Source organism: Agelaius phoeniceus, chromosome 3, assembly GCF_051311805.1.
Source record: "Agelaius phoeniceus isolate bAgePho1 chromosome 3, bAgePho1.hap1, whole genome shotgun sequence".
Taxonomy (NCBI): Eukaryota; Metazoa; Chordata; class Aves; order Passeriformes; family Icteridae; genus Agelaius; species Agelaius phoeniceus.
The window spans coordinates 7273349-7289143 of record NC_135267.1 but is presented as its reverse complement, the minus strand read 5'-3'; the positions used below and the strand labels follow the sequence as shown (position 1 = coordinate 7289143).

Sequence of the window (15795 nt, the reverse complement as noted above, 5' to 3'; positions counted from 1 at the left end):
ACAATATTCCATCTCCAGAAGGCAGATAAAAATGCTTATATGTTATGTACTAAGACATTTTTTCACCTGACTTAGCTTAGACCCTAACTCAAGGCTGCAACACTTAAAGTGTTGACCAGACTCAGGCTAATTAATCGTACCATGTAAAGTCAGAAGGGTTTTCCAGCTCTGTACAGAAAACAGAGAGAAACAAGAACCTCTGAAGTGAAGGGCTTAAGAAGAGATCTGCTCCTCTGTTACCAACAAGGTGCTCCATGCTCCTGATGAGGAAACCACTACAAGAACACATTGCAGAGGACTCTCTTTGCAGATAGGCATCTGCTGGGAGGAAGCAAGAGAGAGTGGCCTGTTGCATCTCAAGTGAGTCCTTGAGAGAGTGGCTCAAAGCCCTCCCCAACTTGAGGCAGCTTGAGCCCACTCTCTCTTCTTTAAGGGAATGCTCTAACTACAATATTCACTAGTTGCTAATCCCAGCTTCCTTTAAAACCCCTCGATATCCAGGAATCAGCGAGACACAGCGGAAGAACAAACAAGAAAATCTGTAGCCTTCAGAGAAGGTGGGAAGATGTGCCATGTCATGGTATCACACAGTAAGTTTTTTTCTTTCCTTCAGCTATATAAGTTGCTGCTTGCAAACTCATCTACTCAGTAATAGGAAAATTAGCTCATTCAGCATCAATTCAGATGGTTGCACATGAGCACTGATGCGTCTCAATAAATTTTTCTACCGAGTTACGTTATTATTTGAAAGAAAGAACTGAAGATGGGCATAAAAGATTGGTTTAGTTTTGAGACAGATTCAATTGCCTGAGAACCTAATAGTGAGAAGGCACTGCCTGCCACAGGTACTTACTTCAGCCAGTTTTTATCCAGATTAGCACCTCAATGCTTCCCAGTGCTGCAATGACACACTCCCTTTCACCTACACAAGACAGCTCCTCTAGCCAGACTACATCTGTGATGTACCACTTAAAATTCTTTAGTGGGATGAAATACCTCCCTTCTGATTTGTGGCCTCAAGCAATCACCTGTCAGGGCAATTTAGTAGGCTTAAATCCATTAACAGATAGACAATACAAGATATTCAGATTCAGGCTTTAGCAAAAGTGCCCCTGGAGTACTCAATTAGAATCCTCAGTATGCAAGTTCTCTGCATAGCAAGTCCTAGAATCTGCCTGTAGTCAGGGACAGCACCACTTATAAAATGGGCTTTACAACCCTAAAAAGGTAAATAGAACCTGGTACTTCAAATTAGGGGCAAACAATGCATTTCTTGTATGGTACTAGGCCACAGGACTATAGACAAGTCCTTATAAAATGTATAAGGAGTAAACACAACCAACTTCCATGCAGTAGCAGCATTTTAATAGTGCAACATAACTGGATGCCAGCTTTTCCAGCTGTGAAGTGGGCCATAGACATTTGGTTGCTTATCTTCAGAATATATCATGTGTTCTGGAGATGATACTAAAGGTATTCCTGACAATAGGCTATGCAATATTGTAGAAAACTGATCTTGGAACAGCATTATAAGGAGCAGAATTTTCTTTTTGTGACTGTGATGTGGCTGCTTTCCTCTCTATTTTTTCTGCTCCTCAGATTATCTGGCAGGAGAACAGTGTGTACTCAGCACCTGGTGCCTCAGACATCTCTGAATCTGAAGAGACACCAACAACTTCACTGGAAAGATTTTATCTACCTCTGAAGGATGTCATAGGAAATTACTTAGAGAAACATAGCTTTCAGTAATGTGCCTGGTGGGAGTAATGTAGTGTGCAACCACTAAGTTTGCTACTGAATGATTTTGCTGACCCAGTTTTGAAAGCCAGAAGCCAAAGCTGGGCAAGGCCAAATTTCTGGTAAGCAAAAGTGAAAATTTCCTTCTTGGAAGCCAGGTCTCTGGTCCAGCACCCAAGGATCACACAGGCAACTGTACACTTATTTACAAAAGATTATTCTATATTAGTAAGCAAATTCAAAGACTATTCTAATTTGTAACCACATGTGGTAGGAAAGCACTGGACAGTGGCTGAAGTTCTTCTTTCCCTCTCTGGGCACGTCAGGTTGGAAATTCTAGGACCTAGAGAGACAAGACAGCCCCTGACAAGCCTCAGAGTCTAAAGAAATTCTCCACCAGTGACTTCAGCACTGGTAGCAGAAAAGAAACACCAATATTTGATGAACATACTTCTCTTCTTGTGCTTTTAAATAGGTAGCATCTCTAAAACCCCTAAAACCTTAATAAAGTCAGCAATGGTTTAATTTGTTAGCCCTGAAACGTGACAAAGAGCACCTACCTAGATTAATAGTAACCTGTCCAAACAGTTCAAATGTCCAATATTAAAATTGACAAAGACAGGATACCATTTACAACAAAACAAGCTTCACAATTATTTTCATTGTGTGTGCTACAAAAAATCCATGTGTTCATAAAATGCAAAAAAAACAAAAAATAGGCAAAGGAGCATTTATGAACATTTTCACATCACTTCTGCAGTACTTACTATAGGCAGATACCATATATTTTTTAATTCATGGCAAAATATTTCTTTGCTCAATGAGCAACCAGAGCTACAGAATGAATTAAACCCATGTATAAATTAAATATTCACGCTTTACTTTTCTTTAAAAACATATTAGAAACTAACATATATTATTACAGGCTTTTCCATTAATAAACTCCAATCTAACTGGAGCATCTCCAATCAGTTTCTGGCATGTGTATGTGTAACAGTGACCAAGGTACAGAAATACAGTGAAGTGTTCTGATTCCACAGTGATGACAACCTCAACATAAAGGGATCAAATAGAAAAATAAATTTGTATAGAAAAAAATTGTACTTAATCAGCTGAGTACTAACAAGAGCTCAATACCTATGTAATTTCATGGGAAGTGCATGAAAAGTTGATTTTGGTGAAATCTCATGGCCAAATGATATTCTGCTCTTCGAATGAACCCAGCACAGGTACTTCAGACAGCAAACATATTCTTTACTAAAACAAGTATTTCATACTAAAGAAACTATAGCTTCAAGGTCTAAGTTTACTACACGTTCAATTGAGCAGGGTATTTTTAGTTAGAATTTAGAATTTTTTAACTAGGAATAAAGTCTTATGAGCTTTCAGAAGCTTCACACTAGCCTATTTTAGCCAGCATATCCCAGGATATCCTTACTTTTCCGTGAATTCCATCTTGTGCAACACAACCCTGCTTGCCACAGCAGTAGGCTCTATTGCTAGAAATGACTCATTTTCCATAGCAATCTTAACATGCCTTTAACCTCACTTCAACCACACAAAGTACCAAAATCCTTATTCTCTTCCTCTCCCCAAAGCTGGAATGATGACCAGTTTCAGGAGCCACACAGATGGATCATGTCAGCAGATATGCTGTTCAGCATCCTCTGACCAAGAGCAAGAACACACAAAGAGTTCTGCAAAGCCAACTCTACAATAGCCTAGCCACAACAAAAGGTTCCTCTGACCTCAAAAATTTTAGATGCTGATATGTGACATGAAAGCACAGGACTGACTTTTCCTTCCTGCCTACCTACCTCACCAGCACTGGGGAAAGCCACTGAAGCTGACTTCAGGTGAAGCACTCACCCACAGAAATACAAGGTCAGTGCATTATTCTGTACAAATTTATTTCTCAAAATGATTCTGTGTCTGAAATAAGAATTGTTCCAAACACAAGATGTGGTTTGGAGAATGACAGTTCCTGGATAGACTCAACTGCCTGACATGAATATAAATAAACCATGACATAGATTTAGTTAACTGTCAGCAACAAGACAATATCACTCATTTTAACCATTTAGTAGTAACATGAGTTCAATTGCTCAAACTGAAGGTCATTGTTTTCCTAAATGTCTGTTTCCAGTTTGGGGTATGGTAAATAAAAGCTACAACTTTGTATTTTGTTTTAAAATCCCTTAATATTAATTTTTAATACTTCACTGAACAACCTACAGATAACAGAACAAGAGTGTTCAACCTATCTTTTCTAACTAATTAAGTTGATTTTTAAAAATTCTTCTCCAAAATAAAAATCTAGAAACATCAGTCTCCTGATCCTGAAGTGTTTTGTCACTCATATTGTCTCAATTTAACCCTTAAGTGCCTTCATGTCATCTTACCAGAGCCCCTCATAGGAAGTACTTGTCCAAAATGCTATGATAGAACTAGACCTGTATCAACTTCAGTGAACTCTATTCTTGCAGAGTACCTGACTACAAAAGCCCACCTCCAGGCAAGATACAAATATGGACTGATATTAAATCCATATCCACTAATTTAGCTTTCATTATTGCTCTACTTCTTTACATGGTTTTGACACAGGCCAGTTGGCTGGGATCTTTGTGGTATAAACATCTTAACTTGAATTTAGACATCTGTGACTTAATGGTCAGGACAAAACTTTCTTTGTCACAGTTCTTATATGATTACCTTCCTTGGATTATCCCAGGCACCATCCTGCCTTCTCTATCTCCCAAACAGAAGTGCAATATTATCATATGCAATATGACCATCATCTACATTAAATATCACTGAATACTGAGATGAAATCAAGTATTTGGCATCACTCTATTCATCATTTTCTTTTCCATGCAACTCTTCTCTCTTGTTATTTCCTGTCATCTTTTACCTCAAATCTATCCTCAGGTTAGACAGCCACACTTTTGAAACATAGCAAAAAAACAGATTAAAGTAATCACCACAAGTAAAAGTTTATGATGCTTTGAAGCAGAAGATGAAAACCTGGCTTACACTTCTAATCTCACAGGAGCCAGGAAGCATGCAAATGAACTAAAAAACCTTTTTTCTAGTGCACTCAAAAAGTTTTTAGAGGAGGTGAATTTGGTCTGAAACAGCATTAAGCAGACTAAACCTGAGCAGACTATTTTTAACAATTTCCCAAAACAGTTAACACTGACAGTGACGCCATGCAAGACAAGGAAACTTTTCCTTTTGTACAAGAGTTCATGCAACTCAAAGGAAAAGCAGATGGAGGGTGGAAATGGATAAGCTTTACTTAACTAAAATTTATTGCTGTTGTTTTAAATTATTTTATTCTTCTATATTTCATAGAAGTTTTTAAAATAGGGTTCTTGGAATAAGTCCCAAACTAATTTATGACAGAACTCTAAAATACCTGTCTTAAAAATCTGACATTTCATAGAAGACCTTACAAGGCCAAAGATGCTTCCCATCAAACATCTAGCTTCAGGCAGAATAAAAAAAAAATTAAGACTAAACTCCCAGGGAATATTCTTGTAACCCTTCTCCCTTAGCATCAGTGTCTTAGCCTCATCTTTGAACTAGCAATAAACCTGTACTAGTTGATAAAAGCCTGGGGTTAGCAGCTGAGGCTTATAAAACAATTTTCTACAATGCATTAAGTTTGGTCATTCACATGTGAACAAAGTGAGAAAGTTCAGTGTAAATCATGCTGCTGTTCCATGTAACAAGCAAGCACAAAGCACACAACACATTTAGATACATGAGGAACAGGCAGGGTGTGCATTAAAAGATAAACACTTGAATGTGTGACAAATTGAGGCCAACTTGTCCATGATATATTTTCCATTGTTGAAGGAGAGCTAAATCACTTTTAAGAGCTGTGTAGCTTTTTTGGACAGCAGTCATCTTGACTTACCAGAAGTTAACCCTTTTATGCACTATGCCCTTAATTAGATTTGAGGTTGCCCTTCCTTCCAAACAGTGTAAAACTGACCTTCAGAAATTAGGGCTCGCTCTCTATGCAGCTAGGGAGCTAAATGTGATCAATATGGTTCTTGGAGAAAAAAAAACAAACAAAAAATCACATTTGATAAGGATTTATCTCTACAAAGTTTGGTCTAGAGCAAATCAATTTGCTGTAAAAGACCTTGTTACTAGTAGTTTGTGAGAATTTTTATAATGTCATTGTTTTCAAAATGCTATTATGCCAAACAAATAACAAATTCTCTATGCAATCATATTATATATCCTCTAAGCATATCCACATTCATACACTTTTAAAGGTTTTTAATGGCATTCTTGAACTTTCCACCTCAAGTTTACTTCATTTTCAAGTTACTCTAATTCACATCATGCCTGCAAATATTCTTGATCTTAATGGCCGTCCATCTTTTATAAAGAACTTTTCAGCTAATCAAACCTACTCCTAGCAAAGCACAGAAGGATTACTGTTTCTGAAAAATCACTCTCAATACAGAAGAGACCAGCACGTTCACTTGTTTTCCAGCCATAATGCTAATTGCTATTTTATCTGCCCAGTTTAATACATCAAATTCAAAAGTGGACATTGGGACATCAACACTGGTTAAAACCATTTGGCTGAAGAGTGATAAGTGACACATACAGATTCAAGGCTTAATGGCTGTTTTCATGTTTTGTGCCTTCCCCTACTTAACTAGAGAAAAATAAACTGGTTTTTCCTTTTTGAAAATGCTACTTCCAAGATTATTATTTACGTTATTTAACAAAGTAAACAACTTCACAAGCAAACTCCATGTGAAAATTGAGATGAGCTATTTCATTATATTCAAAGTATGGACAGTTTTGTTCCGTGTCTGACAAATTCTTCAACCTCTGCTAAGCTGATCAGTAAAAACTCAGCTAATTGAATCCATTGATGTGAAAAACCACAGGCTCAAGTCTCTACTGCATACATCAGGCTGAAGGATTTCTGCTCCAGCCATGGCAGTAATAGTCAGTGGGGTCAGGTCAAAGAGGGTTAAAGTGAGTCAGGATATAGCCAAAGGAATACATCAAACACTGATTTTAAAAGGGCAATTAATCTTAGACAGAAATGCTTCCTGGGGAATGAGATCTCAATCTTAAGAGCACACTACATGATGTAGCAGTAAAAATGTACATATACAAGCTTAGAGAGCTTTCATCCTGTGATCACAAACAGAAGGGGAGTGCTGTTTATCAGAGAAATACAAACCCTTGCTAAAATACTTACATTAGAGTCTTCCGGGCCCTTACTCATCAAAAAATAAATTCTGTAATGAGCAGGCTGCAGAGTTTGCACACATGAAATACCTTTTTTTAATACATGTACTGTAGGTTCTTTTGAACAGCTAGTAGACTAAAGTATTTAGAGATCTCTACCATAGTAAAATTAAAGAATCTAGCATTGAAAAATTCAGGAAAGAGTGGTGAAAGGAGGAATGGAATACCTGCAGGACTCTCTACACTGAACACTAAAAAAATAACAACCCCTTCTCAAAGGGTTGTTGACAGCTACCTGGTCAGAGTTGAAATTAGAAGAAGGTTTTCATCAAAAGTTCTTTTTAGCTTTTCTATTCCAAAATATTAAGACAGTTAGCTGCAAAGCTGTTAGATTATACTATAATCTTTGTTTTTAATGAGAGTTTGACTCATAATTTAAATATTTTTAAATTAAGAGTTCAGAAGATATTTTTCTGCTTTATAGTAGAAAAACAGATCCATAAAGCTTACAACACAAACATACAGCATTTGCAAACAAAGTTTGCTAGGTTAGCATCATTAATTAGTTAGCAAGATTATTAGGAATCATTAGCTGTGTAGACAAGCACAGGTCTGAAATTAATTACCACAAATTTGGCTGCATTAGCTCACAGCACTAAAGAGAACTGGCTTTGCAGCCATCTCTCCATCTGAGGATGCTTATGCCCAACATCATAAGTGTCAGGAGAGCATCTATTTCTCTGTCTGGTTCATACATGTGGCTTCTTGGTTTAAATGGCTGGTGACAGCTTGCACAAAGATACTGGAGCTCGTGAAGTTTGCCAAAGTGTAGAGACCTGCTGCATTTTGCCATTGTAAATGTGGTGATGATGCCACCTGGAAAAAGGATAAGCAGCACAAGTGCATTCAAATCTTCACTGACTGTAGCAGCTCCTGTGCACAAGCCAAACCACTGCATAAGACTTTGGCTTCAACATAAGGAATGGTTTTATCTCTATTTTTAACAGATATTCTCCAAATGGCTACAGGTGCAAAGTAAAAAATAAAGTTATCCACTGTTTATCCACTGATTGTGAAGTTACTAAAATCTCTGATTAAAATGGGGTATTCAAGCAGGGGACAACTACTGTTAGCAAGTGTTGCTGAATCCTTAAAGAAGAGAGTAGGACACAATGGATTATTCTCCTTTACAGTACTAGTAAAACTGCTATTTTCCTCCTAATTATTTTTTGTAGGTCCTTTAGTTTTGCAGTTCTATTTTTTGCAGCCCTATAAGTTTATTTCCTGGAAAAATCAGGTGCATCCTAAGTTACATCTCGATGCAACCTAGATGCATCAAGACAAAACAGAACCAGACTACAAGAGAGATTCAAGGAAGATGGGAATGATTTCACTCAGCCAACCCCCAAAGACACAGTACATACATCTAATTTAAAGGTGTGTATATATATAAAATATATATATAGGTATATATATATAAAAGGTATATAAAATATATAAAGATATATATAAATATAAATTTCAAAATGGGCCAGAACCCACTATTTGAGCCTCAGGGCAAATGCCAGAGAACAGCTCATGCCTATTCAGCTAAATTATCTGCCCCTCTCTATTGCCTATTGAGAACAGACCCCAAACTGTTAATCCATGAGCCCTGCTCAAATTTTCTGGGATAATATTAATATGCCTTGACCAAAATTATGCCCAAGAACTGCTAACAGTCATACAGCACAAACAACACATGTTCTAGCCCACTTCTGTTAACTAGTATAAATAAAAACACTGACAGCAAATAATTTAAATGTTTGTGGGCTGCAGTGTCCTGGTTGAGAACTTCACATTGTGGATCTTCACAGAGGTTATTACTGTCTCCTTAAAGTTTTGGTAGACCCAAATCTCCAGTTACTCTTGAACTAATTATACCACTAAAGGCATTGTCACATTTTCTGTGACACTAACCATAAGAAATAGCCTGTAAATCTATGTACTTCGTGTACTTCAGCTGTTGCTGACATGCTTATTTCTGCGAGCAAGGATATATGAAAAACCAAAAGTTTGGTTTGGGTTTCTTACTGTGAAGTTTTTGATGGCTCACTCATACTGAGTGACCTTCTGTGGCCTCTGGAGTATGACAGACTCATTCAGATCATGACTCAAAAAAATCCAATTCTTAACTCTGCTACTGACCTCAGTGTGACCAGGTACAAGCCACATCACCCCTCTGTGCCTCTTAATTTCTCCTCCTTTTTTGTCTCTCTTCACTCATCTTTTATCTAAGTGATAAATTCTGTGGGAACGCACTGCAACGTGTACAGTGCGTAAGGAACCTGCGGTCTCCTCCTAAAACACAAAAAATACTCATTTTAAAACTGAAAATTCAACACAACCAAAACACACTGTCAAGATGCTTCGATCCCAAGAGTTCTCCTAAAACTCACATACATAGCAGATGATTAGAAATCAGGCAGGTTTTCTGTCAGTATTTTTCCACAATATTTTCCTAACTGCCTAGATTTCCAAATCTATATAGCACTCAGTCAGGAAATTGGTGGTAGGACATTGATGTTCCTGGGAAGAGCAGACTATTATTCTAGGATGAAAAACCTCACCTCTCTTCAGGAAAGCATTTTAGAAATGCTGGCTTGTGATTTTCAAACCGAATAAACTAAATTTTGAAGAAGTTCTTTTGCTCTGTCGAGGATTTTACTTTCTCCATTTCATACTACTACTGTTAATGACAGACTTAAAAAACTTCTTCTTGTGTCTGAATAAAGTCATTGGCCTTTTGACTAATTTAAAGAGAATAGTCTGGAGTCTGATACTAATAAAACTTATTGGGTGGCCGGCAGAACAAATTTAGCTGAAGCTGAACAAATTTCCAAAGGCTTGTCTGAGAAACAGGATTATTTCCCTATTTGCTGTACCTCTTCCTACAGTTTACCATTCTGAATGTGCGTGCCTGGGCATGCCCAGAAACCACTTCTAAGTGACAAAGAAACAGCACATTACTCTTGTGATGTTAGCAAAGCTGCTGGACACAGGGCCAAAGAGCACAGACTGTGGCAGCTGGAAGGGACCTACAATGATCATCTCACCCACTGCCTGAGAAATCTGGGGCTGGCCAAAAGTTAGAGCACATTATTAAGGGCATTGTGCAAATGCCTCTCAAACACTGACAGGCTTGGAGCATCTCCCAACCTCTCTAGAAAACTGTTCTGCTGTTTGACCACACTCATGGTAAAGAAATGCTTCACAAGGTCCAGTCCAAACCTCCCCAGTGCAGCTTTGAGCTATTCCCACATGTCCTATCACAGGATACCCAGGGAAGAACTTAGTGCCTCCCTCTCCTCTTCCCTTCCTCAGGAAGCTGCTCCTCACAGGACATGCTTCCAGCCCCATCACCAGCTCTGTTGCTCCCCTCTGGAGGCACCTGAGTGCCTTAACAGCCTTACACTGTGGGACCCAGAAGTGCACACAGCACTCCAGGTGAGGCTGCACTGATGCTGGATACAGTGGGATAATCACCTCTTCTTACTGGCTGTGCTGTGCTTGATGCACTCCAGGGTGTGGTCTGCTCTCCTGGCTGCCAGGACACACAGCTGCCTCACACTGAGACTGCCCCTGGCCAGCACCCCCAGACCCTTTTCTGCAGGTCTGCTCTCCAGCCACTCCTCTCTCAGGTAATATCTGTGCTCCACGCTACTCTGTCCTAGGTGCAGAATCTTGGCATTTGGACTTACTGAATTTCATCCCATTTGCCAACAGGAAAGGAGGAAAGCACTCATAAGCTACCAGATGGATAATCCTTGTAGAGTCAATTGAGGTTAAGTTAGAGAAACCCTGAAAACCAAGCTATGTTCAGTGTTTCCCAGGAAATTGTATGCAGAAAGATCACCAGCAGCCCCACATACCCACTATGTTTCCTTTTAGGAGCAAGTGAGCCAGAACATCCTGCACACAACAGAAGCCCTCTCTGATTACGTAAAGAGTTTGTTTAGAAATGAAGATGGCTAACAAGAAGCACAACTGCACATTATTCTCAGATTATCTGCACCTTTCCATGTGGTCATGACAAATTAAATCTATATTAATTAATTGTGTAGCCATGACTATTAATTCCATAATTTCAAGCCAACCTCTGGACTTCCACCCCTTTTGATTAAAAAGGACTACTAAAATCAAAAGGTATGCAACTTGAACACAGAAAAAAAGTTTCCACTTCAACTTAAAAAAAGGCAACTGGGGCAGGTAGGTGTTTGTGGGTGTAAAAAAAACCAACAAAAATCAAGAAGTCAGCAGTAAGATGCAAGTCAGATGCAGAAGGATAATCCAAGCAGATGGCCTAGTTAGGAAAAGACAAGAGGCACAAATAATGAGTCACACCAGAAAGGAGAAGTACAGGATGACCTCCTCCAACACGGAAAGCACCACTGAGACAAGGCCGCCAGGAGGGCGGAATAGCTCAAGCAGAGTCTGAAGATGAGCTGTGGCCAGAGGATGACTCCCAGAGCAGAGCAGCCAGTGGCCTGAACTCATACCACTAGCCAGCTTTTAACCATCTTCTAGTACACCCACTCTCTACAAGACCACTAACCCTTCACAACACTCTCATAGCCACGTGGGATGAAAGTGTGGCTAATAAAGTGTCTAGAACTGCCCAGGGCTTGTTATATTTTTAATTTAGGTGGCCTGGGAAAGTATTTCAACACTTTACCTCCACAACATTGAAAAGCAGACCAGTCTGAGACAGCATATGCAATCAGACTTACTAGTCAGACATAGGGAGCAAAGACTCCCTCAGTTTGCTCACCACAGGAGCAGCAAGGAATGGGACAGTGCTGTGCTGCTCCAATTCCCACAGTAAGCCCCACGTCAAGCTAATTCTGACCTCAGGCAGAGCAAGCCCAGTCATATTTCATGTCTATCCAAAGACATTCACACTGCATAAATTTACCTCCTTCTGTTGCACAATTTCTCATTTCTATCAAAATTAGGAGTCTACATGGCAAATCTAATCTAAATTCAATTTTCTGTTTAACTAATTTACTGGAAGTCAATGCTTAAAAAACAGAGAGAACAAAAACAATTAATATGTAGTCTCTCATACATTATACATTGAAAAAAGCTGAGAGTTAATTGAAAACAGTTGATCCCTAATTTTCCAAAATCATTCAGTACAGCAAGTCTTAAGAGAAAAATCCTGAAAGTCTTTTTGATCCTTGTTTTATTTCTGAAAGAACTAATGACACTGCTTTAGAAAGAGGTCAGTTCATGCAGCTTTTCTGAATGAACAACAATGCTGTGAAAACTGGGAATGATTGATAGCCTACTGTTTGCGTCATTATGTCCAAATGTTTACCATTTGAGCCTTCAAGGAAGCATGAGACAAAAATCAAAACAAGTTTTATGAAGACTTCAACAACACTTGCAAATTAAAATTGTATCCAGAATTGTTTAGACATGATAGCAGTGCAAGAAAACTGCTTTCTTTTGCATTACACCATTTTTATCTTTGCATTATGCCCAATGTCTTAAATTTCTGGTGGGGAAGAGGAAAAGTCTTTCCCCCCCAGACCTCTGTTTTCTATCATTTTAACCCTTTGCCTCTTCAAAGCATTCTGTTGAACTCAACACTGTTTCCTCTTGCTGCTTTGTAGTTATGTAAGATCATACTGTGTTCCTCCCTTTCTCCTAATAAGATGAGTCACTATTTCTAAATGAACTGTTTACAGTATTAGGATGTTCATTTACAGGAACTTAATAAATGTGCACTAACCAAACTATTTTTTTCCAATAGTTGTGAATTATTCACTTTTTTTTTTCCAATTTGATAAACACTGACATTCAGAAATGGTATTACTTCTGGAAACAAAGACCCTTTAATTGGCAACAGGAATGCTATCACCAAATACAGAAAATCATGGGGAGACACAGCATGACTTCCTTGAAGCAACAAATAGATAACACTTAATTTAATTATCTGTCATAAACAACAGTGTTGCTGTAAGCAGGTGGTGTAATCCACCTAATGTGAGTAAAACTGAGAATTTTAGACAGTAGGGGAGAGTAGCCATGGTATTATCTCCTTCAGGGACAGATAATTTTGTTACTCATCAGTTTGAGAAAGAATCCCCATTAGTAACGTGTTCTATCATATCAGGTGTGAGACCTCATGCTATAGTTGCAGGCATGATCTTAACAGCTTCTCTTCCTTACTTGCATAGAAACTACAACAACACAGTCTAAGAGACCACAAGCAATATCAAGCTCTATCTTAGCCTGTTCCTGCATAATCCACAAACCTTCCCAAAACCAGCAATAACTCTGAAGTTATTTAAATGACTGCCTAATTTTCTGGAACTGCAACTACTGCAGACAATTGCAATTCACCACACAACAACTGTCCAATTAAAGAACCAACTGTTGTCTGTGCAAGTGGCATCCACAAGCATAGGAAAAAAGATCAGACGATGAATTTATAGGCTGCAGCATGAATAATCAGAATAATCTGATCCTAACCCTGATTCTAAACACTCATGAATGGGTGTTTCATATTAAAATAAAAAAGCCATCTGTCATGAGCCTAGATTCAAAACTACATGATGCACAGTCTATGAGAAGCAAAGCTGAAGGATTTTGGACTGTTGGCTGGAAAGAATATATGTAAAATTTCAAGAGTGTAAAACTGTGAATGAGAAGGGCAATACTGGACAACTTTATTCTGACTTCCTTGAGTAACTAACCAGGACATTGGTCATCTTGGAGGACAAATGAAAAGCAAGAGAAACTAGGAAAAGGAAGAATGCTGATAGAGCGGCACAGTCCCTAGGTGTCCAAATATTTTAGATTTTTGTATCCAGTGATACAGAAATTTGCTAGTAAACTCTAGAAAATTGAAGTCTAGATAATAGAACACCACAGGACAATAAGACAGAAAGCAAAAAGAAAAAACTAACAGAGTAGAAGTGACTGTTGACTAATTACTACCCCAGAGAACTAGATCTATCCCTTAAGGAAATCAGCTAAGGTCTGAAACTCTGCAAAATTAGTTATATAAATTACCATGAGCTTAGTCAAAGGAGAGTTAGCTTTAGAGGATGCAAAAGCAGATACTACAAGAGTAACAAAGGACAACAAAGAGCTATTACTGGAACAGATGATGAAGGAACATGAGCAGGGAAAAGAAGAGACATTGACAGAACAGAAAATAAGATAGGTCAATGCAAGTTGAAAAGAGAACTGAAAAACAAGTCCCCCTCTTTCCTGATGCTGCTATCAGGATCAAATATAATGAGACACTGCCCAAAACCCTAACTGACCAGCTTGCCTCAGACTGGAGTATGAACAACTAGGGAGAAGCAAATATAAAACAGATACAAACATGCTCCTCCAACAGAGGGTAATCACAACTGAAAACTAAACACAGTTTACTATATTCAAACAGAATATATATTTAATAGTTTATATTTGTATTTAATAGTTTATTTTATATTTAATAGTTTCTATTTATATAGTTTAATATATTCAAACAGAACTTGCTATGTTTTACTTTAAAAGACTGAAAACTGAAATGAAATTGTCCATCTCCCAGGAAGGATTTCCAAAAACTCTAGACAGTCAGGAATAGTAGTCCTGAATAGCAAGCTAAGTATATCTATATTACTACACAACTCCCAAATTTGATTTCAATTGTATGCAGTCTTTAGACAAATTAAATTAAACAATAATTATGGAAATACAGTAAATAAAAATATACTAATACACAATATAGGTTTATCCATAGTAAAATTTCAGACTAAGGTGACTTTAATTTATGAACTGCTGTGTAACTGACAAAATACAGTTCAGTAACTAAACACAAAAATATAACATGCCTTAAAGAAAGACTACAGCAGGCTACAATACAGCAGAAGTGATTATTGGATTAGTTTGAAAATACTGATTTTAATATTTATTAAACATGACAAGAAGGATTTCACTGCTTCTCAAACTTTATGTCAACACAGGAAGACCAGAACAAAGAAAAAAACTGAAACATATGAAATGTATCAATGTTCAGTGGAAGGTAGTGACCTGGTCTTACTGTTTCTGTTGCCACATAACCACAACCACTGCCTATGAAGCAGCTAAATAGGAACCATGTAAAAAGAATAAATATTCAGCTAATGAGAAAACAGATGATTTAACACACTTGCTGTCTAAATACTTACTCAGACACAAAAGACATAAAATTAGAGAGGATCAATTCTAACCTAGCCTTCTGGAAGAAAGTACTGCACAGTACTGCAGGAGCAGTAATACAAAGTGAAAATAAGTGCGTCTTCCTTGAAGGTTCTCTGAACATTTCATTATTCTTAGAATTCTTAAATGTTTCCACTACCTAAAGAAGGCCTACAAGAGAGCTGGAGAGAAAGTGATAGGAAAAAGGGAAATGGCTTGAAACTGAAAGAGGGCAGGTTTAAATTTGATATTAGGAATTAAGTCCTTACTCAGCAGGTGGCGAGACAGTGGCAGAGGCTGTGCAGAGAAGCTGTGGCTGCCCCATCCCTGGAAGTGTCCAAGCCAGGCTGGATGGGGCCTTGAGCAACCTGGGATAGGGGAAGGTGTCCCTGCCCATGGCAGTGGAGATGGAACTAGATGAGCTTTAAGATCCCTTCCAAACCAAATCATTCTTTGTTTGCTACTAACAAAGAGAGGCATTCTCATGTTGCTTTAGAAAAACAGGGTATCCTTTATAGTCAAGATAATTAATGTAATTGCCAATAGTTTTAAGAACTACACTGGCTTCTTAGTGCTTGTTCTACTTCCACTGTTTTTCTTCACACTTTC

At 38.1% G+C, this 15795-nt stretch overlaps 1 protein-coding gene across 7 annotated transcripts in view; it reads right to left on the bottom strand.

Moving 5' to 3' along the window:
* The window catches only part of ATG5 (autophagy related 5), a 122396-nt gene that overhangs the window by 54352 nt on the left and 52249 nt on the right, over nucleotides 1-15795 (bottom strand). The window contains exon 8 of one of the 7 annotated variants that reach the window (XM_077176533.1): nucleotides 9186-9306. The exons of the other annotated variants lie outside the window; for them this stretch is intronic. The gene's annotated coding sequence lies outside the window, so the exon portion shown is untranslated. Of the gene's footprint in view, nucleotides 1-9185; nucleotides 9307-15795 lie in introns of those variants that run through there. 7 annotated transcript variants of the gene reach the window in all.